This window comes from Salvelinus alpinus, chromosome 1 (assembly GCF_045679555.1).
Source record: "Salvelinus alpinus chromosome 1, SLU_Salpinus.1, whole genome shotgun sequence".
In the NCBI taxonomy this organism is placed as follows: domain Eukaryota; kingdom Metazoa; phylum Chordata; class Actinopteri; order Salmoniformes; family Salmonidae; genus Salvelinus; species Salvelinus alpinus.
In genome coordinates, this window is record NC_092086.1 from 16589544 (window position 1) to 16603587 (window position 14044).

The 14044-nt window shown below is 45.6% G+C and overlaps 1 protein-coding gene across 2 annotated transcripts in view; it reads left to right on the forward strand.

Annotated features, from left to right (window-relative positions):
* Positions 1-14044, forward strand: part of epn3a (epsin 3a) — a 57363-nt gene that overhangs the window by 9284 nt on the left and 34035 nt on the right. The window lies entirely within an intron of this gene.

The following is a 14044-nucleotide window of genomic DNA, read 5'->3' on the forward strand; positions in this document are numbered from 1 at the left end:
AGCATTGAAGATGGGTCGTGGCTGGGTCTTCCAGCATGACAACGACCCGAAACACACAGCCAGGGCAACTAAGGAGTGGCTCCGTAAGAAGCATCTCAAGGTCCTGGAGTGGCCCAGCCAGTCTCCAGACCTGAACCCAATAGAAAATCTTTGGAGGGAGCTGAACGTCCGTATTGCCCACCGACAGCCCCGAAACCTGAAGGATCTGGAGAAGGTATGTATGGAGGAGTGGGCCAAAATCCCTGCTGCAGTGTGTGCAAACCTGGTCAATAACTACAGGAAACGTATGATCTTTGTAATTGCAAACAAAGGTTTCTGTACCAAATATTAAGTTCTGCTTTTCTGATGTATCAAATACTTATGTCATGCAATAAAATTCAAATTAATTACTTAAAAATCATACAATGTGATTTTCTGGATTTTTGTTTTAGATTCCGTCTCTCAGAGTTGAAGTGTACCTATGATAAAAATTACAGACCTCTACATGCTTTGTAAGTAGGAAAACCTTCAAAATCGGCAGTGTATCAAATACTTGTTCTCCCCACTGTATCAGGCAGTCATATATATATCAGGCAGTCATATACATATCAGGCAGTCATATACATATACAGGCAGTCATATACATATCAGTTAGTCATATTAGCATTTTCCCCCCATCCAGATTGATTCCCAGCTTTATGTTATTAGTAAATGCACAGAAGTTGGACATTGATTGAGATATTGTCTTGACATGTTTTAATCTTATTTGGGAGTATTTCTCCCAGTAGAGGAAACATCAATGTCTCTACCTCCCCTGTCGTGCAGTGACCACTAAACTCTTCCTTCTTACTCAAGGGGATTTGGGCTGGAATGTTTTGGCTCTTCGTGTTCTTATCTTGTGACCATGACATACAGTAGATTATTCTAGAACACAGATGGCATATGACATATACACTCAGTAAGAACACACTGTTCTTATCTTATCAACGAGTCAGTCAGTGTGTGTGTGTGTCTGTGTGTGTGTGTGTCTGTGTGTCTGTGTGTCTGTGACATCAGAAAGGGACTAAAAGGTCAGTTACTAGGCTCTCCAGAGATACAGACAGACCGTTCCGTCAGCAGTATCTGGATTCATTGTAGAGATGGCTGGTTGTGTACACAGAAATAGAGTCTATAGAACAGACGTTCCCATTCATGTCAATGATGGCATAATAGATTGTGTTTCTATAGTTGTATACCCGTGGTCATTGTCCCTCACAGGCCCTATTCAAGTAGGAGCTATTGTCCTGTTGGTCCATGTGACAGGCAGCTGGACATAAGGACCTGGACAAGTCTCAATGAATAACTTTGCCCCAAATGGTACCCTGTTCCCTAAGGGCCCTGGTCAAAAGTAGTGCACTATAGGGAATAGGGTGCCATTGGCTATAGGGCTCTGGTCAAAAGTAATGCACAATATGGTGCCATTTGGGAAACATTCCATATCTCTGTCTATTGTATCATCCTGGTTATTCCCCATTCCTACATAAAGTGTTGGTTAGTTTTGGTTATGCTATCAAGTGTGTGTGTGTGTGTGTGTGTGTGTGTGTGTGTGTGTGTGTGTGTGTGTGTGTGTGTGTGTGTGTGTGTGTGTGTGTGTGTGTGTGTGTGTGTGTGTGTGTGTGTGTGTGTGTGTGTGTGTGTGTGTGTGTGTGTGTGAGAGAGACGCTCTCTATAGCTGCATTCCTAACATTCTCCTGTTCTCTTTCACTCCAGCTGAACAGCAAACACAAAGAATCGGACACACACACACTCTCTCTACCCTTTTTCCCTGTCTCATCATGGCTCTCTGTATACGTTTAGCTAGCTGGGACTGGGCATCATGTATTATACATGTCTGTGGTAGTCACGTTTAGCTAGCTGGGACTGGGCATCATATATTATACATGTCTGTGGTAGTCACGTTTAGCTAGCTGGGACTGGGCATCATGTATTATACATGGCTGTGGTAGTCATGTTTAGCTAGCTGGGACTGGGCATCATGTATTATACATGGCTGTGGTAGTCACGTTTAGCTAGCTGGGACTGGGCATCATGTATTATACATGGCTGTGGTAGTCACGTTTAGCTAGCTGGGACTGGGCATCATGTATTATACATGGCTGTGGTAGTCACGTTTAGCTAGCTGGGACTGGGCATCATGTATTATACATGGCTGTGATAGTCACGTTTAGCTAGCTGGGACTGGGCATCATGTATTATACATGGCTGTGGTAGTCACGTTTAGCTAGCTGGGACTGGGCATCATGTATTATACATGGCTGTGGTAGTCACGTTTAGCTAGCTGGGACTGGGCATCATGTATTATACATGGCTGTGGTAGTCACGTTTAGCTAGCTGGGACTGGGCATCATGTATTATACATGGCTGTGATAGTCACGTTTAGCTAGCTGGGACTGGGCATCATGTATTATACATGGCTGTACTGTGGTAGTCACGTTTAGCTAGCTGCGACTGGGCATCATGTATTATACATGGCTGTGGTAGTCACGTTTAGCTAGCTGGGACTGGGCATCATGTATTATACATGGCTGTGGTAGTCACATTTAGCTAGCTGGGACTGGGCATCATGTATTATACATGGCCGTGGTAGTCACGTTTAGCTAGCTGGGACTGGGCATCATGTATTCTACATGGCTGTACTGTGGTAGTCACGTTTAGCTAGCTGGGACTGGGCATCATGTATTATACATGGCTGTGGTAGTCACGTTTAACTAGCTGGGACTGGGCATCATGTATTATACATGGCTGTGGTAGTCACGTTTAGCTAGCTGGGACTGGACATCATGTATTATACATGGCTGTGGTAGTCACGTTTAGCTAGCTGGGACTGGGCATCATGTCTTATACATGGCTGTGGTAGTCACGTTTAGCTAGCTGGGACTGGGCATCATGTATTATACATGGCTGTGGTAGTCACGTTTAGCTAGCTGGGACTGGGCATCATGTATTATACATGGCTGGGGTAGTCACGTTTAGCTAGCTGGGACTGGGCATCATGTATTATACATGGCTGTGGTAGTCACGTTTAGCTAGCTGGGACTGGGCATCATGTATTATACATGGCTGTGGTAGTCACGTTTAGCTAGCTGGGACTGGGCATCATGTATTATACATGGCTGTGGTAGTCACGTTTAGCTAGCTGGGACTGGGCATCATGTATTATACATGGCTGTGGTAGTCACGTTTAGCTAGCTGGGACTGGGCATCATGTATTATACATGGCTGTGGTAGTCACGTTTAGCTAGCTGGGACTGGGCATCATGTATTATACATGGCTGTGGTAGTCACGTTTAGCTAGCTGGGACTGGGCATCATGTATTATACATGGCTGTGGTAGTCACGTTTAGCTAGCTGGGACTGGACATCATGTATTATACATGGCTGTGGTAGTCACGTTTAGCTAGCTGGGACTGGGCATCATGTATTATACATGGCTGTGGTAGTCACGTTTAGCTAGCTGGGACTGGGCATCATGTCTTATACATGGCTGTGGTAGTCACGTTTAGCTAGCTGGGACTGGGCATCATGTATTATACATGGCTGTGGTAGTAACGTTTAGCTAGCTGGGACTGGGCATCATGTCTTATACATGGCTGTGGTAGTCACGTTTAGCTAGCTGGGACTGGGCATCATGTATTATACATGGCTGTGGTAGTCACGTTTAGCTAGCTGGGACTGGCCATCATGTATTATACATGGCTGTGGTAGTCACGTTTAGCTAGCTGGGACTGGGCATCATGTCTTATACATGGCTGTGGTAGTCACGTTTAGCTAGCTGGGACTGGGCATCATGTATTATACATGGCTGTGGTAGTCACGTTTAGCTAGCTGGGACTGGGCATCATGTATTATACATGGCTGTGGTAGTCACGTTTAGCTAGCTGGGACTGGGCATCATGTATTATACATGGCTGTGGTAGTCACATTTAGCTAGCTGGGACTGGGCATCATGTATTATACATGGCTGTACTGTGGTAGTCACGTTTAGCTAGCTGGGACTGGGCATCATGTATTATACATGGCTGTGGTAGTCACGTTTAGCTAGCTGGGACTGGGCATCATGTATTATACATGGCTGTGGTAGTCACGTTTAGCTAGCTGGGACTGGGCATTATGTATTTTACATGGCTGTACTGTGGTAGTCACGTTTAGCTAGCTGGGACTGGGCATCATGTATTATACATGGCTGTGGTAGTCACGTTTAGCTAGCTGGGACTGGGCATCATGTATTATACATGGCTGTACTGTGGTAGTCACATTTAGCTAGCTGGGACTGGGCATCATGTATTATACATGTCTGTGGTAGTCACGTTTAGCTAGCTGGGACTGGGCATCATGTATTATACATGGCTGTGGTAGTCACGTTTAGCTAGCTGGGACTGGACATCATGTATTATACATGGCTGTACTGTGGTAGTCACGTTTAGCTAGCTGGGACTGGGCATCATGTATTATACATGGCTGTGGTAGTCACGTTTAGCTAGCTGGGACTGGGCATCATGTATTATACATGGCTGTACTGTGGTAGTCACGTTTAGCTAGCTGGGACTGGGCATCATGTATTATACATGGCTGTGGTAGTCACGTTTAGCTAGCTGGGACTGGGCATCATGTATTATACATGGCTGTGGTAGTCACGTTTAGTTAGCTGGGACTGGGCATCATGTATTATACATGGCTGTGGTAGTCACGTTTAGCTAGCTGGGACTGGGCATCGTGTATTATACATGGCTGTGGTAGTCACGTTTAGCTAGCTGGGACTGGGCATTGTGTATTATACATGGCTGTGGTAGTCACGTTTAGCTAGCTGGGACTGGGCATCATGTATTATACATGGCTGTGGTAGTCACGTTTAGCTAGCTGGGACTGGGCATCATGTATTATACATGGCTGTGGTAGTTACGTTTAGCTAGTTGGGACTGGGCATCATGTATTATACATGGCTGTGGTAGTCACGTTTAGCTAGCTGGGACTGGGCATCATGTATTATACATGGCTGTGGTAGTCACGTTTAGCTAGCTGGGACTGGGCATCATGTATTATACATGGCTGTGGTAGTCACGTTTAGCTAGCTGGGACTGGGCATCATGTATTATACATGGCTGTGGTAGTCACGTTTAGCTAGCTGGGACTGGGCATCATGTATTATACATGGCTGTGGTAGTCACGTTTAGCTAGCTGGGACTGGGCATCATGTATTATACATGGCTGTGGTAGTCACGTTTAGCTAGCTGGGACTGGGCATCATGTATTATACATGGCTGTGGTAGTCACGTTTAGCTAGCTGGGACTGGGCATCATGTATTATACATGGCTGTGGTAGTCACGTTTAGCTAGCTGGGACTGGGCATCATGTATTATACATGGCTGTGGTAGTCACGTTTAGCTAGCTGGGACTGGGCATCATGTATTATACATGGCTGTGGTAGTCACGTTTAGCTAGCTGGGACTGGGCATCATGTATTATACATGGCTGTGGTAGTCACGTTTAGCTAGCTGGGACTGGGCATCATGTATTATACATGGCTGTGGTAGCCACGTTTAGCTAGCTGGGACTGGGCATCATGTATTATACATGGCTGTACTGTGGTAGTCACGTTTAGCTAGCTGGGACTGGGCATCATGTATTATACATGGCTGTGGTAGTCACGTTTAGCTAGCTGGGACTGGGCATCATGTATTATACATGGCTGTACTGTGGTAGTCACGTTTAGCTAGCTGGGACTGGGCATCATCTATTATACATGGCTGTGGTAGTCACGTTTAGCTAGCTGGGACTGGGCATCATGTATTATACATGGCTGTGGTAGTCACGTTTAGCTAGCTGGGACTGGGCATCATGTATTATACATGGCTGTGGTAGTCACGTTTAGCTAGCTGGGACTGGGCATCATGTATTATACATGGCTGTGGTAGCCACGTTTAGCTAGCTGGGACTGGGCTTCATGTATTATACATGGCTGTGGTAGTCACGTTTAGCTAGCTGGGACTGGGCATCATGTCTTATACATGGCTGTGGTAGTCACGTTTAGCTAGCTGGGACTGGGCATCAAGTCTTATACATGGCTGTGGTAGCCACGTTTAGCTAGCTGGGACTGGGCATCATGTATTATACATGGCTGTGGTAGCCACGTTTAGCTAGCTGGGACTGGGCATCATGTATTATACATGGCTGTACTGTGGTAGTCACGTTTAGCTAGCTGGGACTGGGCATCATGTATTATACATGGCTGTGGTAGTCACATTTAGCTAGCTGGGACTGGGCATCATGTCTTATACATGGCTGTGGTAGCCACGTTTAGCTAGCTGGGACTGGGCATCATGTATTATACATGGCTGTGGTAGCCACGTTTAGCTAGCTGGGACTGGGCATCATGTATTATACATGGCTGTACTGTGGTAGTCACGTTTAGCTAGCTGGGACTGGGCATCATGTATTATACATGGTTGTGGTAGTCACATTTAGCTAGCTGGGACTGGGCATCATGTATTATACATGGCTGTACTGTGGTAGTCACGTTTAGCTAGCTGGGACTGGGTATCATGTCTTATACATGGCTGTGGTAGTCACGTTTAGCTAGCTGGGACTGGGCATCATGTATTATACATGGCTGTGGTAGTCACGTTTTGCTAGCTGGGACTGGGCATCATGTATTATACATGGCTGTGGTAGTCACGTTTAGCTAGCTGGGACTGGGCATCATGTCTTATACATGGCTGTGGTAGTCACGTTTAGCTAGCTGGGACTGGGCATCATGTATTATACATGGCTGTGGTAGTCACGTTTAGCTAGCTGGGACTGGACATCATGTATTATACATGGCTGTGGTAGTCACGTTTAGCTAGCTGGGACTGGGCATCTTGTATTATACATGGCTGTGGTAGTAACGTTTAGCTAGCTGGGACTGGGCATCATGTATTATACATGGCTGTGGTAGTCACGTTTAGCTAGCTGGGACTGGGCATCATGTATTATACATGGCTGTGGTCGTCACGTTTAGCTAGCTGGGACTGGGCATCTTGTATTATACATGGCTGTGGTAGTAACGTTTAGCTAGTTGGGACTGGGCATCATGTATTATACATGGCTGTGGTAGCCACGTTTAGCTAGCTGGGACTGGGCATCATGTATTATACATGGCTGTGGTAGTCACGTTTAGCTAGCTGGGACTGGGCATCATGTATTATACATGGCTGTGGTAGTCACGTTTAGCTAGCTGGGACTGGGCATCATGTATTATACATGGCTGTACTGTGGTAGTCACGTTTAGCTAGCTGGGACTGGGCATCATGTATTATACATGGCTGTGGTAGTCACGTTTAGCTAGCTGGGACTGGGCATCATGTATTATACATGGCTGTGGTAGTCACGTTTAGCTAGCTGGGACTGGGCATCATGTATTATACATGGCTGTGGTAGTCACGTTTAGCTAGCTGGGACTGGGCATCATGTATTATACATGGCTGTGGTAGTCACGTTTAGCTAGCTGGGACTGGGCATCATGTATTATACATGGCTGTGGTAGTCACGTTTAACTAGCTGGGACTGGGCATCTTGTATTATACATGTCTGTGGTAGTCACGTTTAGCTAGCTGGGACTGGGCATCATGTATTATACATGGCTGTGGTAGTCACGTTTAGCTAGCTGGGACTGGGCATCATGTATTATACATGGCTGTGGTAGTCACGTTTAGCTAGCTGGGACTGGGCATCATGTATTATACATGGCTGTGGTAGTCACGTTTAGCTAGCTGGGACTGGGCATCATGTATTATACATGGCTGTGGTAGTCACGTTTAGCTAGCTGGGACTGGGCATCATGTATTATACATGGCTGTGGTAGTCACGTTTAGCTAGCTGGGACTGGGCATCATGTATTATACATGGCTGTGGTAGCCACGTTTAGCTAGCTGGGACTGGGCATCATGTATTATACATGGCTGTACTGTGGTAGTCACGTTTAGCTAGCTGGGACTGGGCATCATGTATTATACATGGCTGTGGTAGTCACGTTTAGCTAGCTGGGACTGGGCATCATGTATTATACATGGCTGTACTGTGGTAGTCACGTTTAGCTAGCTGGGACTGGGCATCATCTATTATACATGGCTGTGGTAGTCACGTTTAGCTAGCTGGGACTGGGCATCATGTATTATACATGGCTGTGGTAGTCACGTTTAGCTAGCTGGGACTGGGCATCATGTATTATACATGGCTGTGGTAGTCACGTTTAGCTAGCTGGGACTGGGCATCATGTATTATACATGGCTGTGGTAGCCACGTTTAGCTAGCTGGGACTGGGCTTCATGTATTATACATGGCTGTGGTAGTCACGTTTAGCTAGCTGGGACTGGGCATCATGTCTTATACATGGCTGTGGTAGTCACGTTTAGCTAGCTGGGACTGGGCATCATGTCTTATACATGGCTGTGGTAGCCACGTTTAGCTAGCTGGGACTGGGCATCATGTATTATACATGGCTGTGGTAGCCACGTTTAGCTAGCTGGGACTGGGCATCATGTATTATACATGGCTGTACTGTGGTAGTCACGTTTAGCTAGCTGGGACTGGGCATCATGTATTATACATGGCTGTGGTAGTCACATTTAGCTAGCTGGGACTGGGCATCATGTCTTATACATGGCTGTGGTAGCCACGTTTAGCTAGCTGGGACTGGGCATCATGTATTATACATGGCTGTGGTAGCCACGTTTAGCTAGCTGGGACTGGGCATCATGTATTATACATGGCTGTACTGTGGTAGTCACGTTTAGCTAGCTGGGACTGGGCATCATGTATTATACATGGCTGTGGTAGTCACATTTAGCTAGCTGGGACTGGGCATCATGTATTATACATGGCTGTACTGTGGTAGTCACGTTTAGCTAGCTGGGACTGGGTATCATGTCTTATACATGGCTGTGGTAGTCACGTTTAGCTAGCTGGGACTGGGCATCATGTATTATACATGGCTGTGGTAGTCACGTTTTGCTAGCTGGGACTGGGCATCATGTATTATACATGGCTGTGGTAGTCACGTTTAGCTAGCTGGGACTGGGCATCATGTCTTATACATGGCTGTGGTAGTCACGTTTAGCTAGCTGGGACTGGGCATCATGTATTATACATGGCTGTGGTAGTCACGTTTAGCTAGCTGGGACTGGACATCATGTATTATACATGGCTGTGGTAGTCACGTTTAGCTAGCTGGGACTGGGCATCTTGTATTATACATGGCTGTGGTAGTAACGTTTAGCTAGCTGGGACTGGGCATCATGTATTATACATGGCTGTGGTAGTCACGTTTAGCTAGCTGGGACTGGGCATCATGTATTATACATGGCTGTGGTCGTCACGTTTAGCTAGCTGGGACTGGGCATCTTGTATTATACATGGCTGTGGTAGTAACGTTTAGCTAGTTGGGACTGGGCATCATGTATTATACATGGCTGTGGTAGCCACGTTTAGCTAGCTGGGACTGGGCATCATGTATTATACATGGCTGTGGTAGTCACGTTTAGCTAGCTGGGACTGGGCATCATGTATTATACATGGCTGTGGTAGTCACGTTTAGCTAGCTGGGACTGGGCATCATGTATTATACATGGCTGTACTGTGGTAGTCACGTTTAGCTAGCTGGGACTGGGCATCATGTATTATACATGGCTGTGGTAGTCACGTTTAGCTAGCTGGGACTGGGCATCATGTATTATACATGGCTGTGGTAGTCACGTTTAGCTAGCTGGGACTGGGCATCATGTATTATACATGGCTGTGGTAGTCACGTTTAGCTAGCTGGGACTGGGCATCATGTATTATACATGGCTGTGGTAGTCACGTTTAGCTAGCTGGGACTGGGCATCATGTATTATACATGGCTGTGGTAGTCACGTTTAACTAGCTGGGACTGGGCATCTTGTATTATACATGTCTGTGGTAGTCACGTTTAGCTAGCTGGGACTGGGCATCTTGTATTATACATGGCTGTGGTAGTCACGTTTAGCTAGCTGGGACTGGGCATCATGTATTATACATGGCTGTGGTAGTCACGTTTAGCTAGCTGGGACTGGGCATCATGTATTATACATGGCTGTGGTAGTCACGTTTAGCTAGCTGGGACTGGGCATCATGTATTATACATGGTTGTGGTAGTCACGTTTAGCTAGCTGGGACTGGGCATCATGTATTATACATGGCTGTGGTAGTCACGTTTAGCTAGCTGGGACTGGGCATCATGTATTATACATGGCTGTGGTAGTCACGTTTAGCTAGCTGGGACTGGGCATCATGTATTATACATGGCTGTGGTAGTCACGTTTAGCTAGTAGTATTATGACACAGTAGGATGTAATGGAGTTGTTAGATAGTACAGTAGTATTATGATACAGTAGGATGTAGTGTAGTTGTACAGTAGTATTATGATACAGTATGATGTAGTGGAGTTGTTAGATAGTACAGTAGTATTATGATACAGTAGGATGTGGTGGAGTTGTTAGATAGTACAGTAGTATTATGATACAGTAGGATGTAGTTGTACAGTAGTATTATGATACAGTATGATGTAGTGGAGTTGTTAGATAGTAGTATTATGATACAGTAAGATGTGGTGGAGTTGTTAGATAGTACAGTAGTATTATGATACAGTAGGATGTGGTGGAGTTGTTAGATAGTACAGTAGTATTATGATACAGTAGGGTGGAGTTGTTAGATAGTACAGTAGTATTATGATACAGTAGGATGTGGTGGAGTTGTTGGATAGTACAGTAGTATTATGATACAGTAGGATGTGGTGGAGTTGTTAGATAGTAGTATTATGATACAGTAGGATGTAATGGAGTTGTTAGATAGTACAGTAGTATTATGATACAGTAGGATGTGTTAGATAGTACAGTAGTATTATGATACAGTAGGATGTGGTGGAGTTGTTGGATAGTACAGTAGTATTATGATACAGTAGGATGTAGTGGAGTTGTTAGATAGTACAGTAGTATTATGATACAGTAGGATGTGGTGGAGTTGTTAGATAGTCGTATTATGATACAGTAGGATGGGGTGGAGTTGTCGGATAGTACAGAAGGATGGTGCAGAGACCAAAGCCAGTAGCCTGTGTATTATCATGTGTGTGGTCTGTACACCAGCTGTGTGCAGCCTCTGCACCAGCTGAGTGTGGTCTGTACACCAGCTGTGTAAAGGTTGTGTGTGGGAAGCTAAGTAGCGTGAGCATGGTTTCAGTTAGTCACACTGTGTTAATGTTATACTTCTGGTGTCTGTGGCATGTTTGATTTTCCCACAGACACACACACACACACACCAGAGTTTTTTCTGGGTTAAAATGTGGCTTAGGCGATGGGGGCGTGGCCACTGGTGCAGTTGCCGACTGGACATTTTAGAGACCCTCCTGTTGACCGCAATGACAAAATGTGCAGTTTTAAAGTTCATTTCATTCAAATCTACAAAGTCCGCAATGGCTTATGCTATCTGAGTGACTCAAACATTATAACAAAATCAATGGGGGCCCCATGCCATGACTAAAATACTCCTGAATGCATAATAATAATACAATTAAGTATTCTCCCTGACAATTAAGTATTCTCCCTGACTTTCTAGTTTTAATATTTTGGTGATTGTTATTTAAAAAATATATAGGTCCATTATCTTTTCTACAGACTTTATATGTGGTTTTAGTCATTTAAGTTTAGGCTGAAAACTTTTTTTACATCCTGAAAAAAATGTTTCAAAATATATATATGTACACTACCGTTCAAAGGTTTGGGGTCACTTAGAAATGTCCTTGTTTTTGCAAAACACCAGTCTCAACGTCAACAGTGAAGAGGCGACTCCGGGATGCTGGCCTTCTAGGCAGAGTTGCAAGACTGGCCAATAAAAAGAAAAGATTAAGATGGGCAAAAGAACACAGACACTGGTCAGAGGAACTCTGGGCATCCCGGAGTCGCCTCTTCACTGTTGACTTTGAGACTAATGTTTTGCGGGTACTAATGAAGCTGCCATTTGAGGACTTGTGGTACATCTGTTTCTCAAACTAGACACTCTAATGTACTTGTCCTCTTGCTCAGTTGTGCACCGGGGCCTCCCACTCCTCTTTCTATTCTGGTTAGAGACAGTTTGCGCTGTTCTGTGAAGGGAGGGAGTAGTACACAGCGTTGTACGAGATCTTCAGTTTCTTGCAAATTCTTGCATGGAATAGCCTTCTATTCTCAGAACAAGAATAGACTGACGAGTTTCTGGCCATTTTGAGCCTGTAATCGAACCTTTTTATATTACTACATACTTTTTATATTACTACATACTTTTTATACTACAACATACTTTTTATACTACTACATACTTTTTATACTACTACATACTTTTTATACTACTACATACTTTTTATACTACTACATACTTTTTATACTACTACATACTTTTTATACTACTACATACTTTTATATTACTACATACTTTTTATACTACTACATACTTTTTATACTACTACATACTTTTTATACTACTACATATTTTGTATGTTACTACATATTTTGGAGATAATTACTGTGAAATGATTCAGACTACATCCATATTGACATATTCCATAATATACTGTAGGCCTTGTCTGGGAAAGTCACTCCGGCCAGATTTCTGCCCCATTTCAACACTGTTACAGAAGGACAGTTTGGTGGAGGACATACTATGTGTCCTGGATTGATGATCTTTGAGTCTGTCTGTCCTGTCTGTCCTGTCTGTCGTTGCGGGTTTAGATGGACCTGATGGATGGGCTGGGGCTGGGTGGTTGGGGTCAGAGGGTTGGCCTGGCACTGTGGCAGTAGCTCCCTGTCCCGTCCCAGACAGACCTGGGTTCAAATACAATTTGAAATGATTTCAAAATACTTTGTCTGTGCTTTGATTGAGCTTGTCTGGCGTAATGGAACCCAATGAAGAGACCCCGCCCACCTGGCACTGCAGGCAGGCTAAAGCAAACGCTCTCACTATTTGAGAAGATATGGAATAGTATTTGAACCCAGGTCCCAGCCGGCCCAGCCAGACACCAGTCCAGCCCAGGCAGGCCACATTGAGAGGCGGCGTACTGGAAGTGATTGGGGTTCAGCAGAGATAGACTGGACCGTGCCAATGGCCTCGTCCCAAATCACACTATATTGCCTTTTATATGGGCTCTGGTCAAAAGTAGTGCACTACATTGGGAATAGGGTGCCATTTGGGACGTATATACAGTACTGCCCCCCCCCCTCCTTCCCTCCACAGCCCCCTCCCTTACAGCCACGACCCCCCCTCTCACCTTACAGCCATGACCCCCCACTTCCCATTCTGTCATGACTCCCCCACTTACAGCCATGACCCCACCCCCTTATAGCCATGACCTCCCCCTTACAACCATGACCCCCACTACCCCTCTACTTTATCTACCTTCACTACCCCTCTACCCTCACAACCCATCTACTCCTCTACCCCCTCTACCTCCTCTGCCCCCTCTACCTCCTCTACCCCCCTACCCTCACAACCCATCTACTCCTCTGCCCCCTCTACCTCCTCTACCCCCCTACCCTCACAACCCATCTACTCCTCTACCCCTGCTACCTCCTCTACCCCCCTACCCATCAATCCCCTCAACTTTATCTACCTCCACTACCCATCTACCTTCACAACCCATCTACTCCTCTACCCCTGCTACCTCCTCTACCCCCCTACCCATCAATCCCCTCTACTTTATCTACCTCCACTACCCATCTACCCATCTACCTTCACAACCCATCTACTCCTCTGCCCCCTCTACCTCCTCTACCCATCAATCCCCTCTACTTATCTACCTCCACTACCCATCTACCCATCTACCCTCACAACCCATCTACTCCTCTACCCCTGCTACCTCCTCTACCCCCCTACCCATCAATCCCCTCTACTTATCTACCTCCACTACCCATCTACCCTCACAACCCATCTACTCCTCTACCCCCTCTACCTCCTCGACCCTCTCTACCTCCTCTACCCCCTCTGCCTCCTCTACCCCCTCTACTT